At 40.1% G+C, this 13,084-nt stretch overlaps 1 protein-coding gene across 1 annotated transcript in view; it reads left to right on the forward strand.

Moving 5' to 3' along the window:
- The window catches only part of TRIM2 (tripartite motif containing 2), a 1,116,451-nt gene that overhangs the window by 16,873 nt on the left and 1,086,494 nt on the right, over positions 1-13,084 (forward strand). The window lies entirely within an intron of this gene.

The following is a 13,084-nucleotide window of genomic DNA, read 5'->3' on the forward strand; positions in this document are numbered from 1 at the left end:
GTTATATCACCTGGTATGCTTGTCTTATAGGAAATATGTTGGGGAAATCTAGGATAATAGGTTCAGGAACTGGAATATTGTTACCAGGAGGTATATAGATAGATGCTATGGCACAATTTTGAGTGGGTTAAGGTGACTGTTTGAAAATAAGTTCAGCAGGGGGAAATCAAGAAGGGGTAGAGGTAGGGGGTGGGTTAAGCTATTCTATGATGGGCTTCTTAAAAAAGGGGGAGGTATTGCTATCTTGCCAGAAAATGTTATAGCCGGGTGGTAGAATCTGAGTTTGTGATATGACATTTGAGCCAGGTTTCTGAGACAGTTGAGATGTGGTGTGCAACCCAGGTGTGTAGTTCAGTTAATTTGTTTGGGAGACCTTGTAGCTTTATGGAGTAGATAGACAGGCATTTAGTTGGAGGGGTGGTTGTTTCCCAATAGTCAAGGTGGAAGTAAGGTTGAAGGAAGGGGATGGACCAGGATTGGGGTGGATGTCCCCATCTGGTAGGAGTGTTATAGAAGGACAATTGGGTTTAGAGAAATAATAGTAGAAAGAACTGGGTTTGATCTTTAGTTTAGGTAAAAGAGAGAAAGATTGAAATGCTTTTTAATTTGTAAAACTGAATATAGCAGGTATTGTAGAGAGAGGGGAGATGGGAGAAATGCAGGGATGAATTGTAAGATTAATTTATTTAGGTAAGAGTAGGTGATTAGTAGAGGGTACAGTAGGTTAGTGTGATATGATCCAGTGACGAAGAATAGGAGGAGTTGAGAGGCGGTACACTAGCATGCTGATGTGGGTATAGTCTTGAAATGAAGAAAGTAATTATTGAATGTACAAAGATTGTGTAAGAAAGGTGAGAAGGTTTAGGGAGGAGCAATAGGTTAGATGGAAGAGAGAACTGAGAAATAGTGAAGGTGATGAGAATCGGGGCTGGGTAGAGATGAAGAGAGGGAAATTAATGTGTGCTATAGAGGTAAAAGGGAAAGGTGAGCAACATGGGGGAAGGATTAGTAATCGGAGGCAGGGGTTGAATAATTGTAGTGAGGGGGAGGGTCCTTGGAGGTTAGAGTATAAATGTATGCAGGGGTGGGTGGGAATGGGGGTAGGGGGCTGTGGCTTAACATAAGGATCATGTAGAACCTTCAAAACTGATTAAAAGCCACTGTGCCTAATGTGGGCCTGTTTTATCTACAGAAGATTGCCCTATATCAAACTGTAGAGCACTGATTTTAACTGGATTGTTTTGATTTTTTTACTACTAGCAAATTGGTATTTTTATTCATTTTTCTGCTGTACTAATACTTGTGTTTTATATTGTGGCATCCATGAAGGTATGATACACTACAGTAAGTTACAGCTGGGGTGCCCCTGTGTGGGAGACTGTATATGGGGTGCAGTCTACTGCCATGGCAGGGTGCTTAATGTGGCTGGATCAATACAACACCATTTTGGAGTTCTGTGTCCTTGTAAACTCTACATTAATATATCTATATATATTAATGGCATTTTGAATTGTATGTGAAAATGTGTTATCTTTTGAATGATACAAAAGTGTATAATAGAGTTGATGTTAGGCTGTATAAGCAAGCTATTTTTGACTGAGGCACTACTTCATAAAGGTTATAGCTTAGGCTATTTTTCCCAAAATGACAATGAAAGTAAATTTTTTCCTCCGGCCTGTGAATTGAATTATGTATTTTATTCATAATGTATTGAATAATGTATTTTAGGTAAGTAGTTTTTTACTGCTTACCTAAAATACATAAGGGTCTGGTGAACTTACAAGGCAGGCCGATTGTCTCGGCTAGAAAGTATAATATTTTACACAACATGGGTATTTTTTTCCATGAGTATTTACTTCCCTGTGTTGAAGGAACAGTATCATGTATCAGACATGCACAAGATTTTATCGAAAAAATTGCAGATTTAAGTTGGGAATAAGGTACGTATTGGATGGTAATAGACGTGCAGAGTCTTTTTTTCACAAACATTTTACATGTTCATGGGATGAAGGCCCTGTAGTATTTTTAGGGCCACTTCTTTATCTAGTTATGTATTGGAGCTTGTTAACTTATGTTTAGAAAATTATTTTATTTCTAATCAAGAAATTTTTCATCAACTACAAGGAACAGTTATGGGGGCATCCTTTGCCCCCATGTATGCCAACCTAATGATGGCATTTTTTGAAATTAAGATTGTTTGGTCTGTCTTTTTTTAAAAACGTGTAATTACAGAGATGATTTGATTTGTGTTTGTAGGGGAGGTAGTGATCGGGTAAAATTTTTCATTGAGCAGTTACATAATAACCAGTTTGGTCTCAAGTTTAGTGGCTTACAGTTAGGTGAGAGTCAATTTTTTTTACATATGGAATTGTGGGGCGAACAAACAGGATTCATTGGTAGGAAAGTTCACAAAGTTCAAGGGGGGGGTTCACATTTCCTACATGGTTCCAGCTGTCAGCCCCCACTTGATTTCATCTATACCATACACTAACTTTCTGAGAATAAGTAAGTTGTGTAATGTAGACAAAGATTTTAAAGAAGAAATACAAGATTCAGTTAAAATGTTTACACACAGAGGATATGACAAGACATAAGTGTTAGTTCTAACCCTATTTAAAGCTTCTAAGCATTATAAAGGTGAATATCTTAGCAGAAGAAGAAACTCTGTTAATGCACATAATGAGGGACTTCCATTTTATTGAGTTGATAGATTTTGACAAAAGAAGAGGTAGGGGAGATGCAGGAAACAATGGTGCCAACCACACTGGTAAGATTATTTACTTTGTGACTGCTTACAATGTATTAAGTCAACAGATTGTGCAAGTTACATTACTATTGGCCTATGTTGTTCAAAGATGGTATTTTGGAACAATGTTTTGCAGACAAGCTTTTTTGATTTCTTATAAAAAGGGCCGTAGTATTTCTGATATAATAGTGCACAGTAAATTTCAAATGTCTGAAGTATGTATACAGAGAGAGATTATTTTAAGATATGGCACTTGCAAATAATTTTAAACTGTTGCAAGGTTGTGTTTTAGAACAAGTGGGGTCTATTTTTTAGACCCTGTAGCAGTAAAAGAAAAATTGTGTAAAGAAGCACTTTTTACTTTGAAATTTTGATACCTTGGTTCCCAAGGGTTTAAACACAGACATTTAACTGGAAGTATTTGATTTTAATTAATTGTTTAATTGACTGAGTATGTATGGGGTGAGGGAAGTTGCATTGTATTTGTACTCCTTGAAGGCTTAACAGCCAAGGTGCTACAGTGTGTGAAAAGAGAATAAACTTTTTTGCTTGAAGACTGGGCATTCCTTTTGTGGTTCTATTCCTCTACACTATAATATAGTCCTGCATGTAGGTCAGGGATTGAGAATTCCACCAAATGAATGTTGATATGCAAGTGTTAAGTGTTCTGTTGGCTGATAATTATACCTGTAGCTGTGGCAGCTGTTACATATACCGTGGGAGTCGTATACCTGCTACTTGCAATGCCTTTGGAATTGAGGACAAAGTTGCTATGACTGTAGCACTGTGGGTTGCATTTGTTGGGGAAGGGAGGAGCAGGTAGTCTAGTGCCAAAGTTTGCATAGAGTAGAGTTGTATTCAGCCATCCTTCAGGGTGGTACTTGTGCCTATATGTACTCTTTAGCAATGCTCCCCCCATCCATGTATTTGCAGATGTTGGGGAAGTGTCTGCAGTAATCTAAAGCATATGGAGACCTTGGAGTACCTGTGAGTCCTCTCACTAGTAGACACTGGATTCTGTGGGTTGTTAAACCACACATGACTGATGTTGGTCAGAAATTAGTGTAGGGAATGTACACTCCAGTGCCTATGTAACAGTTTTGGGTCATGTGTGCCGGGGGGGGGGGAAGGCATGCATGCTACCCTCGTAAGGGGATGACTGTGTACATTCTGAGGTCACAGCATTTACATCTTGTGGGATGTCCTGTTGGAGGTCACATCTACTTGTGGGATGCACTTCCATTCTTTCCTGTGTCCTTTTGTGATTCATTTGTTGGTCCAGATATGGTGAACAGCATTGGAGTGGTGTATGCCACTGGCAGGATGACAGCAAAACAGTAGCAGTAATGTCCAGTCTTGGATTTGTGCCACCTTCAAAGTCAGGAAGGTGTTCAAGATGTCAGTTTAAAATATTGTAGTCCTAGGAGAACATACAGCCAGTTTGCCTGACTATGTGCTTATGTCCACAGATGTACCAGGATCTGTCCCACATATGCCCAAGTGTGCATGCCTTGTGTCCTTCAAGGGTTCTCTGACACTCCTGCCATGTATCAGTAAAATATATCCAGTTAACCTATACAACATCTACACATACCTTCCAGACTTCATTTGGGTGGTCAACCCTCCCCCCCCCCCCACCTTGCCTGTTGCAACGGACTACAGATCTTGTCAACTCAGGACCATTGCATGCGTAGCTGCATTTGGGTATATTGTATGTGACCTTAAAACATCTTGCATACATATTTATTTGCAGTTGCAAGTTCTCTTTCCCAAACCTGAGAAACAGTTTAATAAATGCTCCCATGAAGAGGATGACCTCCTGCTAAAGACACTACACTCCCATGGTTGGTGGATGTACTCTCGTGTCTCATCTGACCTAACCATCCACATACACTTCTGGGTGGGATGTTATAGTAGACATCAAAGCTGTCACTGTGACCAAAACTACAACTATGACCAAAGGCCAAACAAAGCCTACAGAGATAATTTCAGCATGCATTGGACCAGTCCAGCTGACACAGTGGCAGAGGACAATGGGACGGGGTCTGTAGAACCATCTCTGATACTGGAGAAGTTCTGGCATCTCTGCATGGGGGAAAAGACATTTGTAACATACACCGTGTACTGCTGGTCAATGGTACTGAATTGCACAAGACACCACTCGTATCCATTAGTGTTTCCCCAATGGATATGTCTGAACATGGTTTACTGTTTGCATTACTAGTGCAATGCAAGATAAGAGAACATAAAAGCATGGGTTTTGGGTTTGAAAGACCGGCCTGCCCAAAATGTTTCCTGAAATTGGGGAGTTGTCTAGCTTTGATGGTAGCCAGATCCTGATACAGCTAAGGGTCACAATGTCAGTGGTAGACTCTGACACTGTGGTGGCCACATCCTCACCCTGTTAAATGAGAGAGGACTCCTGTACTAGTGCAACTTGTCCCACAGGCTCAGGATAACCTCCATGAATAGGAAGATACTGACTTCACTGCCCAGGGAGTGGTCACTTAACCAAAGGCATTGTCCCCTTGGTTGCTGCCAGCTCTATTGAGTGACATGATGACTGCTAGAGTCAATATGTCGGTAGCATAACACTCCACTACTTCAGTCCCTCCCAAGCTGAGTGTCTCCATGGATGCTACTTTACATTTGTGCAGTGCTATAATACAGGGACAGGCAGGCAACAATACATCCATAGCTGAGCTTGTCAGCGTAGTAGGTAATCTGCATGAAGACCCGAGGAAGTGGCATGTCATTTGTAACATTATGAGCCTAGCATCAAGAGACTGCAAGAAACAAATGCCCATGTGTAGCAGCACATCATGATCAATGCATGTCACATGGCCAATTCACCACCTGTAGAGGGATGGCCCATCATGGGAGGGAGAGTGCAAAGTCTAGGAACTTTAGGGCCACCACCATCCAGTGTGGAGGGCACTAAAAGGCAACATGGACGTACATCCAGACATGGTATTCATGCAGAAATATAGCTGGAGCTGACATTGTTTGTCAGAGTACTCCATTCTCTAACTACTGTGGTGTGTGCCTGCGACCTTCCCAGGAGAAGATACCATCATGGATGGAGACTATGCATGGTCAGAACACAAATCTCCTTGTGATACCTAGACCTGTCCATCAGACTCCAGCACATTAATGTATCATCTACTTAAGCTGTATGCCAACACCCACAGACATCTGCAACTCCCTCGAACACCATTCCCACACAAACACGACATGAGGTACCAATCCCCTAATTTGCCAGTCTACCCAGTACCAATCCCCTAATTTGTCAGTCTACCCGGCTCCCCCCAGTCAAAGGTCTATGCTTGACACACCAAGTATTAGTCCATACATACAAGTGCATACACACAAACATGTGTCCACGCTGCCTATTATTGACGCTGGTCACTTCTAGCCTCCCCACTTGTGTGGAATATGACTACCCTACCCACTGCACTTTGATACACAGTGTGTCCATTCTTGGTATAGCATGCAATCCTACACTTGGGCTGTAAATCATTTTTGAAATATGCATTGCTTATTCTGGTACATAGTTATAGACCAATCCATTATCTCTTAGCCAGTACCACAGTGTACTCTAACTTCCTCTACCATAGTGATCCCCTGCACCTCCATCTCTAAGACTTCATGCTTCTGAATATCTATACTCTGTAAGTGTTTGCATATCAATGTGCTATGTACCATTGCTTAAATGCAACAATACTGCTACAGGTTGGAGTGTCAAGCTGCAGTATACTGCCAGAATATCCAGAGAACAGAAGATAGACTTTAGTAGGCCAAATACACATTCTAGAATGACTAGTGTTTGTGACAGGTTATTTGTTGAATTCTCTGCTATGGTCTGTGTGTTTCTAAATGGTATTACCAGCTATGGCTCCATGGCTTATCCAGTATTGCCATCTGTGTTGAAAATCACTGGTGTCAGTCGCATGTGCCAGATTCGACGGTTGTGGACATTGCCTCAGTGGCCTGCAGGCATATCTCATATTATACTGTGTGTATTGCAGACCTCCATGGTCTGTGGGTTTCTAATTGGTATTAGTAGCTACAGCTTCAGGGCATGTCCGACATTAGCTGGTATTGGTCGCATGTGTGCCAGATGCGAGAGTTGTATGCACTGTGCTGGTGGCCTGCAGTGGTATTGTACATTGTACCCTGTGTATTGCAGATAGCCAGGCAGTTTTATGGCATGGAACTTCTTATGACTGATTATTACAATTTGTCCCTGCCCCCCCCCCCCGTGGAGCTTTTTTGCAATATGGGTAGAGTCTTCAACCTGGCTCCATGAGGTAGTGGAGGCCATTTCATAAAATGCCTGTGTGGTATTGCCACTGTCTATTCTGTAGTATTTAGAAACTGCATGTAGTTACCCATATGCTGTAGTAAGGCATTGAGAAACTGGTGTACTAGCCTTGTGGCAGATGCTTGGGATGCATCCACTGTGTCACCTACCCCATTGATTACTTAAAGGTCCTTGTATCTAGCATTCTTTCGTACCCACAGCAATAGGTACTCGACTCGTCCCATGGACCTGGATATGAGGGAAACCTATCTCTGCCATCTCCTGCATCCACTACTTCAGTGTCCTGGAGGGCATGATATGCCAAGTACAGAAGGATGACTTTGCACCATGGTGGGGGGCAGTGATGCCTACCTCCACAACTGCTGGCAGTGACAGTAACCCCTTGCATATACATAGTGGCTAATGTGCTGCCTACCACATGCATATTTTCATCATCTGTCTCCCATAACTCCAAACTTTTGCATAGGTCAGCAACCCTGATACTAGTGTCTCTGCGCAAATACATTTTTGAATTGCTGTACAATATTGTTTGCCGTTGGTTGCATCTGCCATTGCCCTCAATTTAATACAGTTTCTCATTCATTTTATGTGGATAGTTGTATTTCTTGGCTGTCTGCAATCACATTGTGTGTGTGTGTCTGCATCCCCTCCATCTGGCATATGGCCATTCACAGAGCAAAACCAGCTATTCCAATACAAAATGTTTCTGAATCCCATTTTACTTTGGATAGCAATTTCAGCAAAAGCTGGCAGTTCTGTTCTCAATGGGGAGGCAGACAGAATTTTGTACTGTGAATCAAGGTGAAAAGAATATTTTGTTTGTAGGTAAGACTGATTTTTTTTTTTAGTGGAAGAGTTTGCAGAAACGGACCGGTCACCCAAGCTGCGATCTTGTAGTTTGTGTGACAGAAGCTCAAACTGTAGGAGATCTGCCACACTTGATTTAAAAGTTATTGTACTACTTAGGATATTGTGAATGGCAATGGAGATCATATTATGTTAGTGATTTTTGTATTTGAACAAATGTACTAAATGGGAACTGATCTGGAAATGCTATTTGCCAGCTACAAGGAATGTTGCGACTTCTTTTTTCTTGGTTGTAAATGGCCTATATCTTGCATTTTGAAGGTATTGATTGAGTTGCTTATTTTATGTAAGTCAGCTTTGCAAATCCTTTTCTAGCCCTGCTTTAATAGGCTTATAGGTGATTTAAGTCTTTGACCTACTGATATTGTTATATTGTGCTATCCTGGACTGTCTCCCATATTTCTAGATTACTTTTATTGACCAGGCTGTCCGTCTGAGCTGAGGCCCTTCAGTGGAGGACTGAGTCGAAAAGTTCCTCATATGCATCAAGGCGTATAACAGTTTCACCCTTACTACTTTCAAAAACCATATATTAGTAATGTAATTGTTGTACCTTGTTATATTCGAGATATAGTTGTAGGGGTGTGTGTGTGTGTGTGTGTGTGTGTGTGTGTGTGTGTGTGTGTGTGTGTCCTTGTTGTATTTAGTTTTTAGCAAAACTTTTTTTTTTTTTTTTTACATCCATCTCTGTGCCTTAGGCTTTGATTTACAAATTGGACAGGATCTGAACAAGATGGGCTTCTCCTGCAAGTTGTCTTTTATATTTGAGTGTTGGGATTATTTGTTGTAGTCTGTCTAAAAAGATCCTACTTTCTAACCTCTATTTAAAACTGTATCACTGAAAGTAGGTAATGGTCCAGTTGCTTTCTTTGTAAGACATTCTTTTGGCTATCATACGAGCTGCTCTTTAAGCTTCTTCATCACATCTGCAGAATTGTGGTCAAAATTTAAACTGCTCTGAGGTTATAATACAAAGTGAAAAGGGATGATGACGTGGGTTGGTTAAGAAATAAGGAGAGAATGGGATTTTGGATATACATCTTTAAGGAGAATAATTACCTTACAAAAATATTTATTCTAAAAACTAAGCAATATGGAATGACAAATGGAAATTTTGCAAGCAGGGATGCAGAAAATGGGCAAGAGGGGGCAAGAATTTACTGAAGACAGCTGGCAAAAGAACCAACATATTGGGAGCAAATAACTAGAGAGGGGAAGGTAATTGTGAGATGAGACCAAGAAAATGTTTGGACTGCAGGCTAGAGACTGCCTTCCCTAATAGGATTGATATCGGAGTACAAGGCAAAGACAAAGGGGAAAGGAGAGCCCTAAGTGAAAGATATGCTCAAGTCGAATCTAGAACGGAAGCTGCTGTTAAATAGGATAATTTAGAAGGGCATATAAAATATTGCATGATAAATATATGAATCAATTGGAAGAGGTTAGAAAAGATTGGGAAGAAAGACTGGAAATGCATTTTACAAGGTAACAATTGGAGGATATATGTATGGCTCCTGCTAAGGATCTTTGCTTGGAAGCATTTGCATAGGTATTTTTATACTACAAGCAGACTTCAAAGAACTTTTAGGTGGATAGCAAATGTTGGATATGCAGTGGGGAAGAAAGATGTAAATGGGAGAATTTTTTGCTTTTTTTTTGGAGTGTAATCAGTTGGCAGATTTTCAAAATCCATACAGAGTACAAATGGCTGTAACTAAGGAAATGATTTTTGAGCTGGAACACAGAATTGAAATTGCTTAGACATAATGAGGTTTAAAGTTTTAATTTTATTGGCTACCAAAAAAGCAATTACTAGAAAGTGGAAATGAAAATTTAAACCAACTGTATTTGAAGTATTGACTATTGTAAGCGAGAGAAAAGAACAGGAAGTAGAGAGAGCAAATTACATAGAAATTAATGGAATTTGTGAGAGCAATACATGCAGAATAATGTTCAGGGGAGGAGTGAGGAAATATAGTTCTAAAAATGGAAGTATGTGAATAGAAAATAGTGTTTTGATATGATTTTTGTTTTCTTTTCTGTTAATGTATGTGTGCCTTTGTCTTAAGTGATGATTTGGTGATTAGCTGATGTTTGTGCTTGGACTACAGTATGTGGAGCTTATAGCATAATATTTTCTAGCAGTCTTTGCAAAAGTGATAGTCCAGTCAATTTTCCTAAATCTATCTCCTTTTAATTTTATTATTTTACCAACTCATGGCAACAGTGTGTGTGCGCATGTATGAGTGTGCGTGTGCAAGAATTCCTTAAGCCCATTGGCAGTTTACATCTGCATTGTGCTTCGTACCATAGCCATTAATGGCTTTAAGGGGATGTGATGCCGTGAGGTATTGCCAGCTATGCCAGGAGAAGTAGGGCAGTGAGTATGTAACGATGCCAGCACCGCTAGCTGGAATTTTGTAAAGAATTATATAATTTGTATATCAAACGGATTTGTACAGATGCTTGTGTTGAAAAATATATTTGTAAAGCTGCTTGTGTTTTAAAAATGTACCGACAGTGTGCCCTGCTGGGCAGAAAAAGAAATATATATGCATTATTGTAACTGTTGAAATGTATATATTGTAATAGAGGATACTGGAAGAGAAGTGGTTAATCTCAATCCACCTGACTTTGAAAAATAGTAAGCAATTAAATGACTTTATTTAGGCCATAAAGATTGTATCTTGTAGTTCTCAGTGCAGCCAGAGACAAAAAAGTTTGTACTAGGAAGTTTTCTGCATTGTTTTTGGGGTGAACTACTTGCTACTCTGGAGGGGCGGAGGTTTGAAAACTTCCAGGAGCTGCAACATGTTAGCAAGGCTCAAGTGTGTGTGTGTGTGTGTGTGTGTGTGTGTGTGTGTGTGTGTGTGTGTATTATTGATGCATATGTGCTAAATCCTGACAGTTTCTAGCCAAAAGATGTAACATGGGAACCAGAAGTCGGATTACCAAATGTATGTGATGTCATTCTGTAATCCATCACTAAAACTGATGTTTTAATACTAGGCAAGACTGAAGTCTCACTCACTCGTTTTTGGAACCTTACAAAGAAGGAGCCCCCTCACCTACTTCATCTTAACTTGCTCCATTAAGGGACCAGGGAATAGTAATACTTTTAGATCAGTCAGAAAACTATAGTAAGATTAGTTAAGTATTGTTTTTCTGCATCTGTGTGAATCTATTCATCTGTGTTATTTTAATATTTCCTGTGATCGAAACTCTGGTGTTTGTTGTAAATAGTATGTTCTTTTATTATTAAATATTTTTAAACTTTTCATTGTAGATGGTGCTTTAGAGAATGTTAACCTTAGAAAGTGCTTGTATTTATTCAGTGACATTGCAGCCACTCCTGAAAGCCTTGCAGAATGCTCTACATTACCATTTGTATTAATATGAATTTCACTCTGTATAATTGGGTACCCTTCAAAGAGCCTTAGAGTAGCTGGCTTTGGACTGTCTGGCAGTGTAATTACCTTATAGTCTGAGCAGAAAGGGCATAATGTGTAACTCTGTGCCAAAGTTTTCCAGGAGAGAGAGAGAGTGTGTGTGTGTGTCTGAAAATCAAATCTTAGAATGTGTGTGTCAGCTGCTTAGTGCAGGGGCATCGAGCACTGGTTTCACAGAGAGTGGTGGAGAACTTGGCTTGGACACTCTGCTGAGGTATCAACTCTGCTAGTGGGGGTTCTTACTGGGGACCTGGAGGGACATAGAGAAATCCAGACCCTGCACTGTGTCTTCCATGTGTACTCTTAAAGGCAAATTGTGTTTGATGCAGAGAGCTGCATCTGGAAATACTGGGCATGTGAAAAACAAATGTGCGTGCATGTGTGTCAGCTGTTTGGAGCAGGGGCATGAAGCATTGGTTTAGGGAAAGTGCAATTTGCTATCTTAAAATCATGCTAGCCTTGCAATTTGAGCTGCTGTAGTATTCTCTGGTCAGTTCAAGCCCGCAATTTGTATTCACTATAATCAGAAAAGTACTAGTCACTCCACAAACTCTTCACTGAATGTGGGTGGGTGTATACAAAATTCTTGATTTATGGGCAGTGGGAAGGGTTCTGAATGTATGTCTATTACTGTCAATGGGGTTAAAGGATGACTACGGGTATAAACTGAAGCCAGATATGTATATTTTATCTTGCCATTAAGTTCTACACAATCTAAACCTGCCGACATCACAGTAGCTACTTATTACTAATTTTTAATTTCTTCCTAACCATGATTACCCTCCTATGGTGGCAGAGGGCAAACATGCTGACATGATCTTGACTTCTTGCCCACAGTGGAGTGTGAGGGCATAGCTGAGATTACAATGCCATACTTGGGTTGTCAGAGCACAGTCCCATTCACTTACAATGGGTGCATTGAGAAACACTGCCAAGTCTGAGAATCCGTAGTAAAAATGTCAGTGACTTTTTTTTTTTGCAGTGACTCTTTAGTATATGTGTCTTTATCATTTGCTTACTGCTTTAGTAGCCTTGACTGTATGGGTTATATCCTACTAAAGATCATGCCCAACAGTTAGCCAGCTGAGCAAAGCATGGTTTGGGTGTTAAGCATTTCAGATTATTCTTGCCACAATGGAGTGCTCCTCTTCAAGGATCACAAGAGTTGGCTGACACTTATCCATTGCTAGGCAGAGATAATTTTTCTATGTGGGGGAAATACCTTCCACGTCTTTATGGCTAATGCTTAACATTTTTTGTAAAGGTTTTAACTTTTAAGCTAGAAAAGTGTTTTTTTTTTTTTTTTTTACAAACTCTCTGTGACTTTGTCACTTTTGATTTATGAATGTTACTTTTTACTTTTGTGGAAAATGGCTGTTAAAACATATTTACAGGTATATTTTTCATCTCTGTAAGATGTTCTCAAATACTTAGAGGGCTTGGGTAAGTGCTTATGTGCTTTTTTACAGTGTCTTCTCATTGAAAAAAATACTTGCCTGTTTCACTGACTATTGCTGCTTGGTTTCCCTGAGGTTAAAGCATCCTTTTCAGCTTCACAATGGAATGACCTACCAATTCCTTGATTTTTTTTTTTTTTTCCTCCAGACACAAAAAGAACATTTCCTAGAAGCCTTTGCCCCTTCAGCAAGCTAATAAATTGCCTCAGCCGCAGATGCTGTGGCCATTACTGGTTCCTCT

Source organism: Protopterus annectens, chromosome 2.part1, assembly GCF_019279795.1.
Source record: "Protopterus annectens isolate FY-2018-M chromosome 2.part1, PAN1.0, whole genome shotgun sequence".
NCBI classification, from domain to species: Eukaryota; Metazoa; Chordata; order Ceratodontiformes; family Protopteridae; genus Protopterus; species Protopterus annectens.